At 40.0% G+C, this 21414-nt stretch overlaps 1 pseudogene; it reads right to left on the reverse strand.

Annotated features, from left to right (window-relative positions):
- Nucleotides 1–2417: 2417 nt before the first annotated feature.
- Nucleotides 2418–2516, reverse strand: LOC132831065 (U6 spliceosomal RNA; annotated as a pseudogene).
- Nucleotides 2517–21414: the final 18898 nt, after the last annotated feature.

Below are 21414 nucleotides of genomic sequence, written 5' to 3' on the forward strand. Positions count from 1 at the left end.
AAATTGTGAACCATTTCTTCCCTTTCTTTTAGCTTGTTATCATGTCCTTTCTCCCCTCTCCCCCATCCCAGGGGACTGTCTGTCCTTTTACGTCTGGCTGGAGATTCACCATTGTCCAGTCATTCCCACATTCCAATCATCTAATCTGAATTATCAACATCTTTTCACCACCAGCACCCTATACCCAGTGCCCGGCTGCCTCCGCTCTTACCCCCACCAAACTATAGCTGCCCCTCCACACTTTCACTTAAGCTCTGATGAGGAATCATCTAGATTCATAAAAAATCAGCTGGCTCTCTCTTTGTGGATGCTATGATGTGGAGGAGCCAGTGTTGGACTGGAGTGGATGAAGTTAAAAATCAAGATTAGAGTGGTGTTGGAAAAACACAGCAAGTCAGGCAGCATCCGAGGAGCAGAGAAATTGATGTTTCGGGCAAAAGCCCTTCATCAGCCCTTCCTGATGAAGAACTTTTGCCCGAAACGTCGATTTTCCTGCTCCTCAGATGCTGCCTGACCTGCTGTGTTTTTCCAGCACCACTCTAATCTTGACTCTAATCTCCAGCATCTGCAGTACTCTCCGCGGAGTTAAAAATCACACAACATCAGGTGATTGTCCAACAGGTTTATTTAGAGCGCTGCTCCTTCAGGTCCTATTCCACAACCACCTGAAGTAGGAGTGACGTTCCAAAAGCTAGTGCTTCCAAATAAAATTAGTAGAATCATATTCCTTAGGATTCTTCAAAAGGCAGTTGGGCATGTATGTACTTGAAGAGGACTAATTTATAGCGTTAGACTATAACCTGGTGTGTGATTTTTAACTCTGTGGATGCTGTCTGACCCACAGTGATCTCCAGTATTTGTTGTTTTCACCTCACGGAGGTGATGGACAGTAAAGTTGCATTGAGATGGTGTCCTTGGAGCATCTGGGTAAGTGCTGAGTAAGTGCTCCAGGTAGGTTTCACGGCCCTTAGCAACTGCCACAGGCTGAAAGGGTTCTCCTATCCAGCACCATCTTAAGAACACCATCAGAAGCAATTCAAATACAAGACTGATTATCACCTTTTTGGGGGCAACTAGAGTTGGGCATAAATATGTGACCAGGTTTGAATTACCCACGTCTTGAGAAAAAATGCAATTTTGTTCAAAAAAAGCCTAATGCTTTGCCCCAATAATCGATCTTAAAGATGAAGTGATTAATGTAAAGTACTCCCCTCATCTAAGTTGTACAGGAAAAATGTTTTTTGTTAAGTAAAATACTACACCTCACAGGAGATCTTTAAAAATTGATCTTGTTTGCACAAGAAATTGGAGTCTCATTAATTCTAAAATTTTACAGCACAGAAAGGGCCATTTAGATTTCATGTGCTCACTTTTTGAAAGAGACCTTCTATTTAGTTTAGTCAGTTTTTCCCCGTCAGTCTATAAATTAGTCTTCTTCAAGTACATGTACAACTGCCTTTTGAAGAATCCTAAAGAATATGATTCTACCAATTTTTTCAGATAGTGTCTTCCACATCTCAGCAACATTCTGCAACATTCTCCATCCTCTTTCTAGTTAATTTGTTAATTATTTTAAAGCTAGGATTTGTGTCACCGAACCACTCATCACAGGACATAGTTTCTTTCTGCTGATGTGATCAAAATCCATTGTAAATTGGTTTGCTGTTAGATCATCCTTTACTATGGGTTGCATAATAGCTAGCACTGTTGCCTCCAGCACCACCAGTGTCCCAGGTTCAATTCCAACCTTGGGTACTGTCTGTGTGGAGTTTGCACATTCTCCCCATGTCTTTGCAAGTTTACTCCCACAATCCAGAGATGTGCAAGTTAGGTATTAGCCATGCTAGATTGCCTGTAGTGTCCAGGGATATGCAGGCTTCATAGATTAGCCATGGGAATTGCAGGAATGTGGTAAGGCGGTGGGATGCTGTTCAGAGGATTGATGTGGGACTTGATGGACTGAACGCCCTGCTTCCGTACTGTAGGAATTCTATGATTTACCTTTGCTGCTTGAACAATCCTCAATCTCTCCTTGCAATGAAAAGTATTCTCTAGGTGAACTTGAAGTCCATCTTAAAATGTGGTGTCTAGAATTGGAAACAAACCCCAGCTGAGGCCTAACCATGATTTAAAGATTGAACATGACTTACTTTTTTTTTGCATTCGTTGTCCCTTTTTACAAATCTACACATTTCATACACTTTGTTAACCATCCCAGCCACACCACAGTTTGAGTAATTGTCTCTCTACATTGTTTTAAATAAACTTGTTTGGGTGAGACTTGAACTCAGACCTTCTGACCCAGAGGTAGGGACAGTATAAAAAAAGTATTCAAACATTCTATGACAGTTATCTGGGGCAGAAGGACTTTGAACCTGAACTGTCTAGCCCAGCAGCACTGTACCACAAGAGCCCCCTGAAAAATGGAAAACTTCACAGATTTGTGTGTCATCCTTATATATGAGACATGCTGATTTGCTCAGTCTTGTTCCAGTGTGTGTGTGTGTGTGTAGCACTAAAATGTTTTAGAATCCAAACTGTTTCAACGTGAATCCAAACTGTTTCAACGTGCTATCTCACATACCTTTGACTCTAATATCTTGATGCAGGACTTGAACCTGAGCTTTCCGGTTCAGAGGTAGAGACATTACCACTGTGTCAGAAGATGTTCACTATTGTATAAAGCAATCTGTTTTGTTAAGCTATGACACACCTGTGGCAAGTAGGACTTGAACTCAGAAACAAGGACTCTACCAATGCACCATAAAAACCCCTTTCCTTTGTTTATTTATAGATTTTATGACAACCTTCAGGGCAGGTTAAACTTGAATCTGGATTTTTCATGTTAAGTTTCACATGCTGCTGGAGTAGGACTTGAACCCATGTTCTCTGGAGCTGGTGGTTAATTGGCTCATCCATTGACTTAATCACTACACTGCCACCCCACAGGAGCTTGTATGGAATGGTAGTGTCCCTACCTCTGAGCCAGGAGATCCCTGTTGAAGACCTACCTACTATGTGTGTCGTAACACTTCTAATCAAGTTGTTTAAAATAACTACATATATACTGTCAAGAGCCCCATACACATACTCAGATACTTTTCATTAACCCATTCAGACACATCACAACACACATGCCTGGGGAAAATGGGGCTTGTATCCAAGCCTTCCGGGGTACTATGACTGCACCACAATAGCCCTACATATGTACACACAGACATTTTCAAATCAATCTGCTCAGGGATTTTATGACACTCCTCTCGAGAAGGTGGGACATAACCCAGGGCTCCTGGCTCTTCACTACAAGAACACAAAATATATACTCACACAAAACCCTAATTAATCTGCTCCATTTCTATAATTAAACACAATTTACATGTATTTTACATCCTGCTTTCTGCCAAAGAAGAAGCATGTGAACAGGAGAAAGTTAATAAAACTGTTCAAACACTTCCATTTTAAAGGTAAGAGTTAATGGAACGTTTATAAAGGATTAGAAGATTCCAAAATTATTACTGATTTATAACTGGTGGCTTTGTGCTATTCTAACAGAAATCAAAAATTGAAATTTCTGAAAACAATAGCATTTTCCTAATGTTACCTATAAGGAGCTAACCGAGCATAAAAAGTGAGTGGTAGACTATCGGCTTACAAGTTGTATATGTGAGTTATAGTGGAGCAGAAGTTTACACAGCAGTATCCATTGCAGTGCTCTACGCAGGTGCCTTTTTGTGAGTGTCTGTAATCCTTTGTTTCCTCTTGCTGCAGCTCAGTCACACACAAGTCCATATTGTTTCAATTTGCCTGTGAAGGGAGGCCTTATACCAGGCTCAAGCCATCATCCAAGTTCAAACAGCTGGATATCTGGGAATCCCCCGGGAACATATCTTGGAACAGATAGTGGAAACTAAACAATGTGGGAAAGGTTGGCAATAGCCACGACGTATTGAGTCAACTACACCCCTTCTTTCTTTCTCTTGAGATAAACCAGGTCTTACTTATTATGGCGGGGGATTACAGTACTGTCAAATGGATCAGTTTTTCCATTTTACAATCTGTGACAGTATTCTAAATGTGCCTAGACTTGATATCATGTGCCAACATTGTTTGGACAAAGGCAATAATATGAAGAAGTAAAAGGTTCACTTCTAATTGTGTTAGTCCAAGAAGTATTCAAACAACTGCCTCTTCACAGCTCAAACTAAGGATATAGAGAATCTGGATATGTTGAGCAGTTGATTGAGGTTCCCCATTACTCTGTCCAGCCAGTTACGATCATGCACAGCTACTGCTGAGAGATCGTCCCCTTGTTTCCTGTGGTTAATTCATACTTCTTCACTAAATGCCAAATGTTGTGCAACTTTTATTTGAATCTATTTTTGAGAGCATGTGTCCACCACATGGTGAACAATGGGAGGACTAGAAAATTCTCTATGTTTCCATGCGTCTGCAGTGACTGGATGGACACTGCCTGGTTTCTGTTCAGAAATGAGGAGACAATGAGAGAGACAGAAACAGACAGAGCGTCTTATCAATAATAAAGTCCTCAGCAACAGATGAGATACAACATTGGACAAAGCAGAAGGTGCTTATACAATACATAGTACAGCATAAAAACATGCCCTTCAGCCCACCAAGCTAATCTCAAATAATTTATATATTCCACAGCATAAGAAACATGGGTTAACTAGTCACCGTGGAGAGGATGAGAATTCAATATACACACAGCCTGTATTTTTATAGAAATCATCCATAGATCATCCAAAATGGTGGTGAGACTCGAATCCATATGTTCCATCTCCATTTCTAACAGATTTCATTTTCTCCAGTAAGGGAGGGGTATTATCCACATATACAAGAATCCCTAACTCAGCTGGCCCTTTCAAATTTAGTGCTGACTGTAAATTTTTATAGTAGCCGTAAAAGCTCATGAAGGGGGGGAGTTGGTGGTAGACGTGTCAAGCTGTGAGGTCATTTAAATCCTGACCTATTTAATTTTTTGTCAAAGCTAGGCTGTTTCAATATGTGGTAAAACAGCTTAAGCTATGAAATTATCCATAGCTATTTAAAAGTTTAAAAGGTTGATTTTGCCAATGAGAAGTATATGTTCTAGTAGTTACAGTAGCTGTTCGATAATATTCCTTGTAGGGCAACATTACATCATTATTAATAATTGAGTGATTACAACAACTGTCATTATCCTGGTAAGGTCTCGTACGTTCGCAGTTTCACTGGTGGCTAAAAGAGTTATTCAATGTTCCCCACCCCCACCCCATGTCCTCAGTATAAATACCACCTTCTGCTGGCTACAATCAGTTCTGAGAACTGGACTCAAAACATTGATTCTGCTTTCTTTCCATAAATGATGTCAGACCCATTGAGTTTCTCCAGCTTTTTATGCTTTTTTTTCTATTAAAGGAGCAATTGTCTCTGAAATGGGGCTATGGATACAAGTTTGTTCCTTCAGTGCACTAGGTAATATCCCTTCCCCTGAGCAGCAGGCCTGGGTTCATGTCCCACCTGTTCCAGAGATGACATGCATTGACATTAAGTTGGTATGGTACTATGAGGGACCATATATAAGTTGAGTGGGTGCAAGGGTTGCCATAAATTGGTATTGGTGAAATATGAGGAAATGCAAAGGGTGCGGGGTAGAGGGATCAATGAAACAACTGGGACAAAGTCCCAGACAATCACGGTGGGCGTTTTCAATAGTATCAGGGACAGCAGGTCCAACTCCATCTCAAACATACATACCACCCTCCTCTCCTCCAGAATGAACGTGACATCATTAAGGCATGTTCCTCCTGAAGCAAACACAGGAAGCTCAGAGATTTCTCAATTCTTGTAACCTGACACACGCAGGAAGATTCAGGCCATGGAATCAAATAGAACAGAAGAAGGTCGTCTGCACACAGTGCTGAAAATGTGTTGCTGGGAAAGCACAGCAGGTCAGGCAGCATCCAAGGAACAGGAAATTCGATGTTTCGGGCATAAGTCCTTCTTCAGGAAGGGCTTATGCCCGAAACGTCGAATCTCTTGTTCCTTGGATGCTGCCTGACTTGCTGCGCTTTCCCAGTAACACATTTTCAGCTCTGATCTCCAGCATCTGCAGTCCTCACTTTCTCCTTGTCAGCACTCAGTGTCCACATCTATACACATTCGTATATACATCACAATCAACCATCAAACATAACTATTGTGGGACTAAGTCAAAAATCACACAACACCAGGTTACAGTCCAACATCTCCAAATATTGTGGGACTATGCAGTACCGGTAGCCTTCTGCATCTTCATATTGAAAAAGCCAAACCATTTCAAATCTAAGTACTTCTAAAGAAAGAGACAATGTGTGAAAAGTTTTCATCATGCATTACCAGGACAGATGCAAGAATATTAAATCTCCAAGGGGAATAACAATTTATATCACATGAGAAAACAGGTGCTGATTGTTTGACAATACTCAACCAATCTGTGCTTACAAGATTTAGTATATAGTGTCTAAAATAAGCTGCAATTTTGCAATTGGACAACATTTGCTGTTCAAGCAAAAGTGTGTTAGGTATTACACTAACAACCAAGTGATTACCTGATGGGCTTGAAATGTCGGGCTCATTTACACTTACTAGAGACTACATATTTTGATACATGGATATCTGTCTCCTGCAGGAGTAAGGAACATGTCCAGGCATTGTCATTTTTGAATTAAACAAAGATTTGTTGGACAATTGACTGATGCTTTCTCCATTGCAACAACCTTTTCAGTGATACTTAAGTTTTGCATTACCAAGCAACTATCAATATCAAACTAGTTTTTACTTGGAAAGTAAGAAGAAGAGGATAACTGGGAAGAGTTGTTTTATCAGAACAAGCAAATAGAGTTGGTACGTCTAATTGGTACATACGTGGGTTAGTCAGGATGTAAACTTAATATTCCTCATTATATAACAAAAACACAAATAGTGCTTCTGCTTTATTATTTTCTCTCACTTTTATATCTACAAACATTTAAAGGTCTTCACAAAAAAAATCAATTTTACTGGGATAACTAAAATTGTGAATAATATGTGAAGAAAAATTGGTTCTTACCCAAAGCAGGAAAATGATGTACAGTCGTACTATTTTCCCTAGTCCCAGGCAAAGATAGAATTAGAAAAAGTTTTGCCTGCTTATTGACAGGTACTAGTCAGGCCAATAAAATTTGAGCTAAGTTGTTCGGCTTGGCGCTAGCTAATTTCTGGAATGTGTTCTTAACCAGGCATCAGACTTTCATTACCATATTCACATTATAGGATGGCCAACTGGGGTGCGAGAACATTGTCTGAGGTCAAACTGCTGTCAGGTGGCTTTGTAAGGAAATCGGGGAGGGTGGGTGGTGATGGTCAAGCATACTTGGTCCTTTTAATGCTGTTGTCCAGTTGGAGCAAAATAAAGTGGAACAAGGATTAGTTTCTCTCTCTATGGATATAATTTCCATTGAGCAGAAGAAATCTTGTTCAGTCCAAAGATGTGCAGATTAGGTGAATTGGCCATGCTAAATTACCAATAGTGTCCAGGGATGTTCAGGCTAGGTGGGTTAGCCATGGGAAATGCAGTATTACAGGAATAGGGTAGGAGGGTGGGTCAGGGTGGGATGCTCTTCAGAGGATCAATATGGACTTGATGGGTCGATGACTTGCTTCCACAATATAGAGATTCATAGAACATAGAACATAGAAAAATACAGCGCAGTACAGGCCCTTTGGCCCTCGATGTTGCGCCAATCCAAGCCCACCTAACCTACACTAGCCCATTATCCTCGATATGCCTATCCAATGCCCATTTAAATACTCATAAAGAGGGAGAGCCCACCACTGCTACTGGCAAAGCATTCCATGAACTCACGACTCGCTGAGTAAAGAATCTACCCCTAACATCTGTCCTATACCTACCACCCCTTAATTTAAAGCTATGCCCCCTCGTAATAGCTGACTCCATATCTTTCTAATACAGGTAAAGAACTGTTTTGAGTATCACTGGGGTAATGCTTACTCGTGATTCATGGTAAACATTTACCAGATGCAGGGTAGAGGGGAACATGACCAAACAGCCACTAAATATTGTAGCTATGACTGGGAATTGCCCTGGCCAGGTTCCTAAATGATGTCAAAATCAAATTCTGTGGCTTACTTTTACTAAGATGTTTTCGTTTTTGTCTCATTGTTTTATTGGGTTTCCTTAAGGTTGATTGATGATGTATGAATTTTATACCTAACTCTACAGAGCAAAACTATGGAGTGCTTAATGTCTTACTGTATATCATAATCAGCTTATAATGATCAAATTTTAAAACACCAAACCATTTCCTATACATGTTGTAAGCCAGAAAATCTTGCCTTTGAAAGGAAGAGGCAGCTTAATATCATAAATTTTGCTAGAAACCTATTTTTCACAAGTGCAACCCAATGAATATGCCTGCAATCTATCATACAATGTGTGGGTGGGTGCACCAGGAAGTGTCTTTGCTTTTTCAAATCTAAGTTACAGTAGCAATCCTTTCCAGGTGATGAATGTGTTTACTTAGTTTGAATCAGGTAAATTTAACTCTACAAACTGTTACTGAGCATTTCAAGAACAAACAATTATGTTTGGTATGTTTCAAAACATTTTCTGAAATAGTTTTAAACTTTCAAAATTAAGATGGAGTGGAAACTCAAACAATATTTTACAACAACAACCTTTGCAAATTAAAACTATTAAGAGAAATACAATGTAGATTGTCTACAAATGAACCATTGTGTGTGGTTTGAAGCCACAGAGCAGAGGTTTGTTAAGCCTGATTCCTGACCTACACTGAGAGAACTGAGTTTAGCCAAAGCAGTTGAAACAACATTAATTTTGCTCAACATTTCCAAATTAGGACATCAAAATATATAGTCAGTGTTCCCACTTCTGAAAACTAGCCAGTGAGCCCCTGCTAGAAAATACATTTTACTACAATCACTGTACCTCAAAAATACTTTATTGGTTAGTCTTTTAGTGATATCATAAAGGTCTGATAGGCATGAGATAAAACTAAGTTTTTTTTCATGTGTGTGAACGTAGGAGGAGGGAGGATTTAGCTCGACTATGAGGCCCTTCTGAGTTTAATAGCGACTCAACTCCTATTGTCTAATCCCAGAACTAAAGCAAGACTACTTGAATGGTCTCTGGACACCCATGGATTTATATCTCAGGGAAAAAAAAACATTTAAAAAATAAGACTAAGTGACATATTGCTACACCCAAGATAAACTTCGAGATATAACCTTAACACTGCCCACAGAGGATCCTACATATTACCTGAATGGATCTCTACATGGCCACAAGTATTCTTCAGGAACCATGACATAAAGAGGTGACCAATATCAGATGGCACCAAAATCACAAACATGGAAAAACATATCCTCGAATCCCACCATGGCAAATAGTAAAATTTAAATCTAATGAAAAATCCAGAATTAAAAGTTAGCCTGATGGTGTCTGAATGTCCTTTGGATTTGCGTTCAGAAGTAGGGGTATCTTAAGGCAGTTGTACAAAGTCTTGATGAGACCGTACCTGGAGTATTATGTGCAGTTTTGGTCTTCCTACTCACAAAAAAAATATAGCTGTCATATAGAGAGTGCAGTGAGGGTTCACTAGGGGACGGCAGGATTATCAGCTGAGGAAAGATTTGCTTGATTGGCCTGCATTCATTAGAGAAAGATGAGAAGGGATATGAAATTCTAACAGAGTGGACAGACTAGGTGCAGGTGGAACTTTTCATTGATTTGCACGTTCTAGAACCAAGGTGTCAATGACTTGGGACTAAAATGAGGGAAAAAATTCTTCACTCAAAGGGTAGTGAACCTGTAGAAGTTTCTATCACAGAAGGTTGTAAAGGCCAAGGCACTGAATATATTCAAGAGATAGGTAGATGTATAGATTTTAAAGGCATCAAGGGATATGGAGAGCAAGTCTAAATATGGCATTGAGATAGAGGATCAGGCATGATCTTGTTGCAGGCTCGAAGGGCTAAATCACCTAATCCTAGCTCCTAGTTTCTGTATTTCACTATCGTCATGTCTTAACCTAGATTTTCCTTTGCTGCACCTGAGACAGTTTCAATTTGAAACAAACTGTCTACCACTCAAACATAATCTTAATCAATTCAACCATCATATAAACCTTGACCAATTCAACCTTCCATCTGTATTTCTCTAAGGCTTAAAGAACCAGCCCTTTGAGGCTATTTTAGCAACCATGATGCTTTAACCCAAGGGAGAATCAGGTGCGTCTTCTGTACAGCTTTTCTAAAGCTGTTATAATCCACAAGTATGTGAAAAGACCAAAGCAGAACATAGAATTCTTATTACTCTATAATCAAAAACAAATTCAACAGCTTTGGGTGAAGAAAGGAGAAAACTTTATTTCAAAAGAAAACAAATAGATTAAAAATAAGACTGAAATGCCTATTCCAGAATCCCTACTTTAACCAATATGAACATTACTGCCATATAAAGTAATGTTATGAAAGCAAATTTGGTAATGTTTATATGGTAAGAGCCTTTTTGAAATAATGCAGCAAGAGGAGACGAGAAAGCAGTAGACAAGTGTTCAATGGGTTCATGTTGAACTCCTTTTGTCATTATTTTAAATGAAGTATTAGCCCTTTTAAAACATACAATTTAATTATACTATTAAAATGGAGAAGACGGGAATGCCATAGAAAGGTGTTAGGCACTAGTATGTAATACAGTCACCATTTCTATGCTTATGCAGTTACAGCAACTGGCAGACATGCAGAGGGTGAGGAAAGTGAGCATTATTTTGCATCAATAATGTTGTTGTGGAGCAAAATTGTATTAATAAAGAACAGAGGAATGCCATATGGAGCTGCTAAGCATTTATCCCATCTTACAGCCAACAGTAATTTTTAGCCTTAAATTATTAGCTGACCATCTTTGAGCAGATGGAAAATGAAAATTAAACTGCCCTAATACAGTTTTGTTGTGAAAACAATTAAGAGAAACTTTACTTCAATGTTTAATAGCTATTTGAGTACCATAATGTAAGTTTATAAAACGGGTATTACTACTTGACAGAAAGAATCCTACTGCTGCGTCCAAGTTGATGTCTGTAGCCAGAGGGTTTCTTTCAAAAAGCAGAAAGTGCTGGCTGCTACAAGTATTTCTTTTCAGATATTTATTTTTCTTCTCTTTGCTTCATCCAAGCTCTACACTATCTCCACAGAGAGAGCAGCCTGGGAATCTGCTTCAAGACCTTGGCCTACACTGGTCCCATGAGAGCAACAAAGGAACACTTCCCCTCCAGCAGTCAATGCTAATGGATAGCATCAAGATCTTCACTTACTTATCCAGTGTGGCTGAGATTGTGAACCTCACTGAGATCATGTGGGGAATTCGCCCTCCTAAGGTAGGTAACCTGGAGTTGTCTGTTCAGCTCCCATTCCAGGTCTCGATGCCCCCAAAATAGGGCCTGGGTTATACATTGAGAATTAATCACTGAATCCTTCCAACCCCTGCCAATAGAGAGAGATTCCTGGTCAGGCAGGAAAGAGTGTGGAAGCCTCCACCATCACTACCCATGTCTCCACTTTATAACATGCTAGTGAAAATGCACATCGCCACAGCAATTAGGACTCCCTGAGTGACTGTGAAACATCATCGCAACCCCATCTGCATCACTGCACAGCCAAAATTGAAAACCAATTTCAAAGGAAGACACGTTGGGATTCATTATGGTATAAAACTACAGCTGAGATTGGGAGTTGCAATGTGTTTAGAATCCATCTTGCTCTGCCAGCTGACTCCTCATGAGAAACCTCTACTCCTACAAACTGATGAAATATGTTAGTTTTGGAAGCTTTTTAGACATAGGCAGGATGTGGATAAGGCATCTATGACAAGGGCATATTTCTCACTAAGGTAAAGCTAGTGAAGCATGAAGGAAAATATTGAGATTTTATCTTGTGGTCCATGCAGTTAAAGGTCAGCTATTATTTTGTTCCATATATGAATTTGCAAACTCAAACCCACAAGTTGCAGAAATCTCATCATAGCCGCTTGAGAAGTCGAATTCAGGATGAAATTAGAAAGGAGGCATTGGTAAAATGTGACCACAAACTTTTTGGATTTCAGTGAAAGTCCAACTGTTTCACTTAAGCCCTCCAGGGAGTGAGGCCTGCTATCCTTATGAGACTCAGCCACCAGTGCCACACCACTGTGGTTGACTCTTACCTATCACATTGAAGTGATCTTGGAAACCACTCAGAAGTACAAGGTCCTTCAAGGATATGACTAGAACCTTCTCACAGCACCTCTGGATGAACAATAACCTCTGGCCCTGCCAGTGGTGCTGACATTCCAAACAAAACTGGTGAACTATGTGCTTAAATTAATATTTACACTGTTCACAGACCAAAAAGACAAAGTGAAATTAACAGAAAATGTTAATATCAGACTGGGTGACATTTGTTTGTTGCATGGCTTTATGAAATTTACCTGAATCAAACTGCCATATGGAATATGTTCATCGCCACTGTGCAACACAACGTCATTCATTGAAGCTGTTCCCCATTCAATTTAATCGTGACAGATCTGCAACCTAGCTCCATATACCCAACTTTTCTCCTTACCATAGGCAATAGATACTGTAGCCAAAGTTATTAATCTCAGATTTAAAATTAACAGCTGGTCTAGCAACAATTGTCATTTGCAGAAGAGAGTTCCAAACCACTGCCATCCTTTGCATTAAGATGTATTTCATAGAACATAGAACATAACAGCACAGTATAAGCCTTCAGCCATCAATATTGCGCTGACCTGTGAAACCAATCTGAAGCCCATCTAATCACCACTATTCCATTATCATCCAATGACCATTTAAATGCTCTTAATGTTGACGAGTCTACTATTGTTGCACAGTACGTAAACTACACACTGAGTAAAGAAACTACCTCTGACATCTATCACCCTTCATTTTAAAGCTATGTCCCCTCATGCTAACCATTGCCATCTGCGGAAAAAGGCTCTCACTGTCCACCCTATCTAATACTCTGATTATCTGATATGTCTCAATTAAGTCACCTCTCAACCTTCTTTTCCCTTTTGAAAATAGCGTCAAGTCCCTCAGCCTGTCCTTGTAAGACCTTCCTTCCACGCCGGGCAACATCCTAGTGATTTCCTCTGAACACTTTCCAAAGCTTCCACATCCTGCCTATAATGCGGTGACCAGAATTATATAAAATACTCCAAGTGCGGCTGCACCAGAGTGCTGTAGAGCTGCAGCATGACCTCATGATTCCAAAAGTCAAACTCTCTACCAATAAAAGCTAACACACCATATGCCTTCTTATCAACTCTACCAACCTGGGTGGCAACTTTCAAGGATCTATGCACCTGGACACCGAGATCTCTCCACTCATTTACACTACCAAGAATCTTACCATTAGACCAGTACTCTGCATTCCTCACACTCTGAATCACCTCACACTTTTCTGCATTAATGTCCATTTGCCACCTCTCAGTCCAGCTCAGCAGTTTATCTATATCCCTCTATAACCTGCAACATCCTTCACCACTATCCACAATCCTACTGACTTTAGTGTCATCGGCAAATTTACTAACCCATCCTTCTATGCCCTCATCCAGTTCATGTATTTCCTAATTTCACCCCTGAGAAGTCTGACTCTATATTTTGGACTCAATAGTCATGATTTAACAATATGTGGCAATAATTATTGTCTGTTTACTCTGCTTGCTGCTCTAAGTAACCAGATACTGTGCTAATCTTCATCATTTGCAATGTCCTCTGGAACATTCATGCTTGTGCCAGTCTCACTCGCCAATCAATGTTGTTATGATCCTTTTGTAAACTATTCTGAAGCCAATGGAAGAAAGCACCGGAAGAGGACATTGTCAAACCATTCACCTTGAAAATTACAGGCCACACTTTGAGACTTCTATGTTGTGAAGCATGAGCTATTGTGCTTCCAACCTGAGCAAAGGATCACAGGCAACCTTCTCTCCTGTCTGAACTATGATTTGGCATAACCAAATTGCCAATTGCCACTATGCTATATGTCATGAGATAATAAATCAAAATATTCATAAACAAGAGGATAGAATTTTCACTATATTAAAAATAAAATGAATGAAAAATTGTCGCCTGGTCCCTTGATGTTTCATTAAGGGTTTTTCCTTCAATTCAAAATTGCACAGGAGATCATTTACTGAAGGTTGAAAGGCCAGTTCCGTTCCACAAAGGTTATATCTACACTGCTGCACAATGCTGTAAACTAATGTTCAAATCCAATAACAGAGCTGAATTTCTTTTCTTACACAAAGATGCAGGTTGGATTCTTGGCAAGATCTAGTCTGATGGTCAAATGCAGCTTTTTGTAATTAAGTCAGGAGTTGATCATTTCGATATTTGTTACATCTAAGCCACACAATCTTGGTGTATATTGATTTAGTTGAAAGAAAGTGGCTACTTTTGAGCCATTGCCAGGAAAATTCAGCCGTCTGGAATTTCACAGGAAAATGACTGGAAGTTTCAGAGGAAGTACAGATTTTAGTGTATTACACCACCTCTGTTTGTGTTCAGTCAGCTGTGTTGTGTTAGCAAGCTAGAGCCATTGAGGAAAAGCGTCAAACAATTTTCCATCATTCCAAGGGCCTTGAGAGAGCTCCCCAGATACTAGGTCACATCTGGTGACCTCTGACCTCCCACAGTGTGTCACTTCGACAAATTTCTTCTCACATCAGCGAAGGTGTCAAAGCATGGCACTTAAGTCACTGATCTATTTCTCCATTTACTTTATAGAGCTGTACTGCATCTATAATAAAAGTAACTCCTATTTACCATTTTTTTATTGAGCACAAAGCAGCTTAAAGCCTAGCAATTAGCATGCACAGTATATCTGTAATTGTGACTAATAGAGACTTAACGAGGTCAATTTTAACTTGGGGCCGGAGGGAGATCTGTAGTCATTAGTGCATGGCCCTGTTTACAAGTAATACTAGCTTATAACCTAAACTTACAGGCCAGTTTTGGCCCTCACTGCAAGTAGAATCATAGAAACGCAACAGATTAGGAAGAGGCCATTCAGCCCATTGTGTCTGTGCTAGCTCTCTGGGGTAGCAATTCACCTAATGACACTTTTTAAGATTCATTCATGGGATGTGGGCATCACTGGCTAGGACCAACAATTGTTGACCATCCATAACTGCCCTTTCACAGACAGTCAAGTGTCAACCACATTGCTGTAGGTCTGGAGTCACATGTAGACCAAACTAGGTAAGGATGGCAGACTTCCTTCTCTGAACGACACTGGTGAACCAGTTGGGTTTTCATATATTTTCTAATCAACCTGTTCAGAGATGTATTAAACAGTTCTTAGGAACATGGGAGAAGAAACTAGGCCTCCTGGCTCAAAGGTAGGGATCCTATCATTGCACCACAGAAGCCTCAGATGGACTTCTACAACACTAGTTACATGGTCACTAAGAAACCAGCTTTTTCCTATAATTTTTTTTATTGAATTCAACTTTTACCACTGCCATGCTGGGTTTTGAGCCCATGTTCACAAAACTTTAGTCTGGGACTATGGATTACTAGTCCAAAAGTATTACCACAATGCCAACGTCTACTTACATCCCACTGCAGCCCCATTTATTCTGTCTTTTTAGGTGAAAATTCAATTCTCTCCTAAATGCCTCATTTGAATTTGCCTCCAGCACATTGTTGGTCAACCCATTCCAGATCGTAAACACTCATTGCTAAAGTTCCTAAAGTTTCTTCTCATATTCCCAATTACCTTAAAGCTGTGCCCCATGGTCATCAATCCTATCATTAATGCAAACAGGTTTTCTTTATCTATCTTGTTTAGACTTATCACGATTCTGAATATCCCTACCAAATCTCTTCTCCAAGGGATACAGTTCCAACTTCTCCAATCTATCCATATAACTGAACTTCCTCATCCCTGGAACCATTCTTCAGTCACTCCATATTTGCTGAATTAAGGTAGACAATGAGGAGTTATACTCACTCTTGCAAACTGACCTAAAGCACATGATAAGTAGCTCGCCTCCTTTCTCCCTACAGACAGGAAAGAGTTTTATTTCTACTTGGCCTTATCTACAGAAAAAAATATAAGGCCATCAGGTTTATTTAATGCAGCTCATCACACCAATCTGGCCCAAGTACTTTTGGGAATGATCACATGTCCCCTAGCCTCAGCAATACCTCCATCAATTAGGTAGTGAGGATGAAAGGGAATTTAATTCGCACATCTTATGTATTACAAAACAAGAAGCAGGGCAGACAAGTTGTGCCAAATGTCCTCTTCCTCTGCCACCATAACAATTGTGTCATTCTGTAAGGAAGCCACCATCAACAGGATGGAAATTTTCGGTTCATGAATAAATCAGCCAAGAAGAATTATGCCTGAGGGTCACATGGTCTTCCCATGCCCTCGGAAGGCTGTCCAGTTGGTCACTTAGTAGGTGGTTGGGTAGAAGGAATCCTGGTAGTCACTACCTTTAAGGAGTTGTCACTCTTTATATCCCTCATAAGAACAAGAATTGGAATTCATAGCCCACATCAAAGAGTTTTTAATCACTTAGAACTACCAATTAAACTGTGAATTGAGAAGCAACTCCCTGTGAAAATGAAAAATTGTGAAATAATTTGTGTAGTACTAACTCTCCGGTAATTGACCTCAAGCTTATGTCAACAGACGGTGTGAAATAGAAAGCACAGATTTATTTTTCAATCATTCGACTCAGCATTTTCAAGTATTGATGGGGTACCTGTTTTAAATGCTTACAACTTAACATGTCCTTTCAAGGGTTCTGTTGAAATCTCCCTTTGACATTCCTCTTGACAGTATCGATGAGCTTGACAGCTTTAATTGAATTTAAACATTTTTAAAGTGTACTCAAATCTATTTTTAATAATCCAAAGGGCACCTCACTTATCCAAAAGGACAGCTGACATCTGTTCAAACATGACCCAGGATCACATTCAAAAGAGTACTTTACACCCGTTTCCAAAGGGGAATACCATTTTGCCATCAGGCCCCTGCAATTTTAGCCCTTCTTCTACATAATCTAATGTGCAGAAGTCATATTTTGGGCATTCCACTAGTGAAAATGTTTGGCCTGAGATAGCTGCACTGTAAAATCTGTAATAGCAGCTTCCACAAACCATAAATGTGTAAATTCAAACCCACCTCCATTACCTCCCTATGAATAGTAGGTGGCATGTTCCAGGACAAGGCTTCAGGGTTCAGGCCTCTACAATCAATTTCAGAACAAAGGAGAGGTTCTTCATCTTAATGACAGTTCAATTTTGTATGCATGATCAAGTGACCTAGATTCAGAAAGGGAGCAGTAGTGCTATCCATGTGCCCTTGCCTCCAACCCTCCTCCCGGCTCCTCTGCTGTGAACCAGTCTCACAATCTCCATCTCGCCCTCATTTACCTTTGGCCTGGGGTTCCATAGTGACACAGGGCCTCTGGGGGAGGGGAGGGATGAGGGATTTGCATACCCCTTTACTAGTACTGTCAGCCTCAGATTGACCAGGATTGGGATTGGTGCTGTCAAGGAGTTTAACTACAGGTGGCCAGTCAAATGCCTGAAGGGCATTTGATTCAATCAGCTTCTCCCTTTGAACTGGAAGCTCTGATTGTGCCCTGGCCATAGAAATTAACAGCACACATAGAGAGAGAGAAGCATACTGGCCCATTGGGCTGCACCAGCCGCAATAATGAGGAATCCAAGGTAAATCCATTCCCTTGCTGTCCCTATATCTTTGAAATGTTTCAGATACTTATCAATCTTTTATGGATTTTGTTTCCACAATTCTCTCGCTTTGTCCTCAATGACAAATGGGAACCAATTTTTTGTTAACTCGTTAAAACTCTAACCTCTATCAAGTTTAATCAGTCCTTATTAGTATCTGCCATGCATTCACAGGTTGCTTGCAGAATTCTGGGCAGCAGCTCTAAGATATTGGTCTCGGGGTAGAGAATAACACAGGGAGAATGATGGGGCTATGGTTGGCTAAGATCCTTTGGAAAGTTTTGGTTTCAAAGAATATTCCTGTTCTTCCTGCTCTACGTCATCTTAAAAATAGAAGCTACCTACCTTTTCAGGGGCAGCCATTTGCTCAGCCACACCATTGCCTGGAAAGCCTGAGGAGAATGGACCTGACAGTTACTGTGCACAGCCTGAATTTTCAAAAGGATTCTAAAACAAGAGCTAGAGCTTTCTTGATAATATGGCCTATCATCTGTTTAGGCTACCTCTGACTCTCGCCCATCCTGAGCATAACTAAAGCTCAGGATATAACCTGATGGTAATCCTAACGAGTCTTTCAATGTGTGTCCTTGTTCTTCATGCTGGTAGAGCGTTACAATGGTCAATATCTATGATAGAGCAGGATAACAATAGAGATGTATCAATAAATATAGAGGGTGGTGCATGTATGGAATGTGCTACCAGAAGAAGTGGTGGAGGCTGGTACAATTACAACATTTGAATGGCATCTGGATGGGTACATGAATAGGAAGGGTTTAGAGGGATATGGGCCAAGTGCTGGCAAATGGGACTAGATTGGGTAAGGATATCTAGTCGGCATGAGTGAGTTGGACCGACGATTCAGTTTCCATGCTGTATATTTTTATGACTCTATGACTCTATATATGCTGAAGTAGCTCAACTATGCTGAAGGATTTTTATCCAAACTCGAATAATGAAATGTATCTTGCCCCAGATTGGGTAGGAAAAAAGCTACATGTAATAAAAGTGATTTAAAGAAACCGAGTGAAAGATCTGCAGGAAATATTTTAAGCGTAAACCCCCTGAGAGCACAACAATGTCAGTTTTTTTTTAAAGCCTTTTACATAATCAGAGGAAAAAGCTGAAAATAGATTGTTATATGGAGTGATATCTAAAGCCTCCAGGCCTTAATCAGACTGATTTTAATAAATTTATGATCAACTTGCACACACAGATGAATTTAGATGGTGAATTCCCTTTTTAAAAAAGGTTATCAATGGACAGAAATACCTGGTTCTCAAAATTTCTCTGACACTGTGCGGATGAATGACAAAAGGCCTAACCAGTAATTGTCAACAAAATACCTTTCTCCTAACCTCCAGCCATCATAAAGCACTTCACATTAAGTGTGTCACATTTATAGTACAGGAGTACAGCAGCTAATTTATACACAGCTAGGATCCAGAAGCAGAAATGTTTGGATGAATTCCCAGATAAACTATTTATGTGTGTGTGTGTGTGTCAGAGACTGAATTGTTTAGGCCCCAGTGGGGGCAGATATTGAAGATGGGTGAAGGCAGAATTCCTCACCATTGACTGGTGTGCCAGCTCCTCAACTCTACAAAAGCCCTCCCTTCATGACTATTTTCCAGGAAGTTTGATAGTGGGAATAGGGGGAGTGAGAGATAGGGCTGTAACTGGCTTACCCACTCACAAATAGAAGATTGCCAACTAACCTTACATCTGGATAAAAGGAGAATGCAAAACCTGAAGTTAGAAAAACAACCTGTCAAGGGATTCCATGCCCATACGTAAAGACCATCAAACTCTGATCATTGGTCAAACTCTAGCAGGTGCTTGAATCAGGCTGTTATGAGACAAGGCACTGATGATTAATAAGATCATCAGTAACTGAGCTGCCTGCTAAAGTGATTCATGAGCCAAGTCAACTTTAAACATGGTTACCCCATTCTAGTAGAGATCAAAGACATACACACTCTTCAGTAATAGAACAATTGATTTTTTTTTTGCCCAGCTTATTGTTCCATTTCTCCTTCACTCTTAATATAGAGATTTGATGCCAAAAGCCATAGAGCCAAGAACTTAAAAACCTTTGGATGAGGAAATTATCATTCAGTCCACTTAGCCCACTCCTTCCTGTAGCATTGTTATTTTGGACTCAATGCCTCCCACTTAAATTATTTTAATTGGGTTAAATTGTTATGGGCCTGAAGAGAGAGTTGGCAGACAATGAGACTGAAGAGATTTAGAGTAGTGTAGGATACTTCTTAATCATTGGGATAGTCAGATGGACTCCTTCTGGACATGACATCCTGTTGTTTCCATATTCTAATAGGATGGTCTTCCCTAACATTGAAGAGGTTTATCAAGACTGCAGGTGACTTTGAGTATATTGCACCTCAATATTTACAGGGGTAAGTAGACTAGATGGTAAGTCCACCAGACATAGGAGCAGAAGTAAGCTATTCAGCCCATTGTGTTGGTTCCACCATTCAATAAGGTCATGGCTGAGTTAATAACCTTCAATTCCACTTTCCTGCCTTTTCCTTATTGCCCTTGATGCCCTTGAATAAAAATATATCTGTCTCAGTTTTGAATATATTGAAGACTGACCCACAACAGCCCTCTGCTGTTCCACAAATGCACTACCACCTGAGAGAAGACATTTCCTTTCAGCTCTGTCTTAGATATGCAAGCTCTTATTCTGGGATTATACCCTCTGATGCTAGATTTTCCTACAAGGTGAAACAATATTATTCTTTCCAGTAATTGCAAAGAGAAAATATAAGCCAGGATTGTAGTTGAACGCAGAGTTCATATCCAAGATGGCCCACAACCTTGTTACGACTTTCAAATTTGTCAACAACAGTTTGCAAACTCTTGACTGAAGATTCTAACCGAACTTGATAAAAGCCAGGAAGTGAAAATCTGGCAGAGTGCACTCAACAAAATTCCCAAAGCAAAAACTGGTGCACCTAATCATATTCGGAGTCCCATGCCAACTAACAAGGAATGATTAACACGATGCAAAAAGCTTTATTCCTTCCCAAGCCACTGAGCTACATGTATAACCTTGATCAAACCATGCATTGGAATGATTGGCATCATTGTTATGCAAGAACTGGACAACATCCAGGCTTGGGCTAATAAGTGATGAATAATATTTACATCACACAAGTACCAGGCAATGTCCATCTCAAAAAAAGCCATTTGTCCCGGGAGTTCAATGTCATTACCATTGCTGATTTCCCCACTGTTGCCATTCTGGGGGCTGCTATTCATATGCTGAATTGGATCAGCTATGTACATATTGTAGCTACAAGAACAAGGGGGTTAGTGTCACTGAACTAGTAATCTAGAACCTCAGGCGAACATCTGAACACAAGGGTTAGAATTCCACCATTTCCAATGGTAAAATGTGAATTCAATAAAATATAGCATTTAAAACTAGTCCAATGAAACCATATAGCCACTTATTGGTTGTTCTAGTTCATGAATGTCCTTTAGGGAAGAAAATCTGCCATCCTTACCTCGTCTTGCCTACATGTGATTCCAGACTCACAACAATGTGTTGACTCTTAAT

This window comes from Hemiscyllium ocellatum, chromosome 32 (genome assembly GCF_020745735.1).
Source record: "Hemiscyllium ocellatum isolate sHemOce1 chromosome 32, sHemOce1.pat.X.cur, whole genome shotgun sequence".
Taxonomy (NCBI): Eukaryota; Metazoa; Chordata; class Chondrichthyes; order Orectolobiformes; family Hemiscylliidae; genus Hemiscyllium; species Hemiscyllium ocellatum.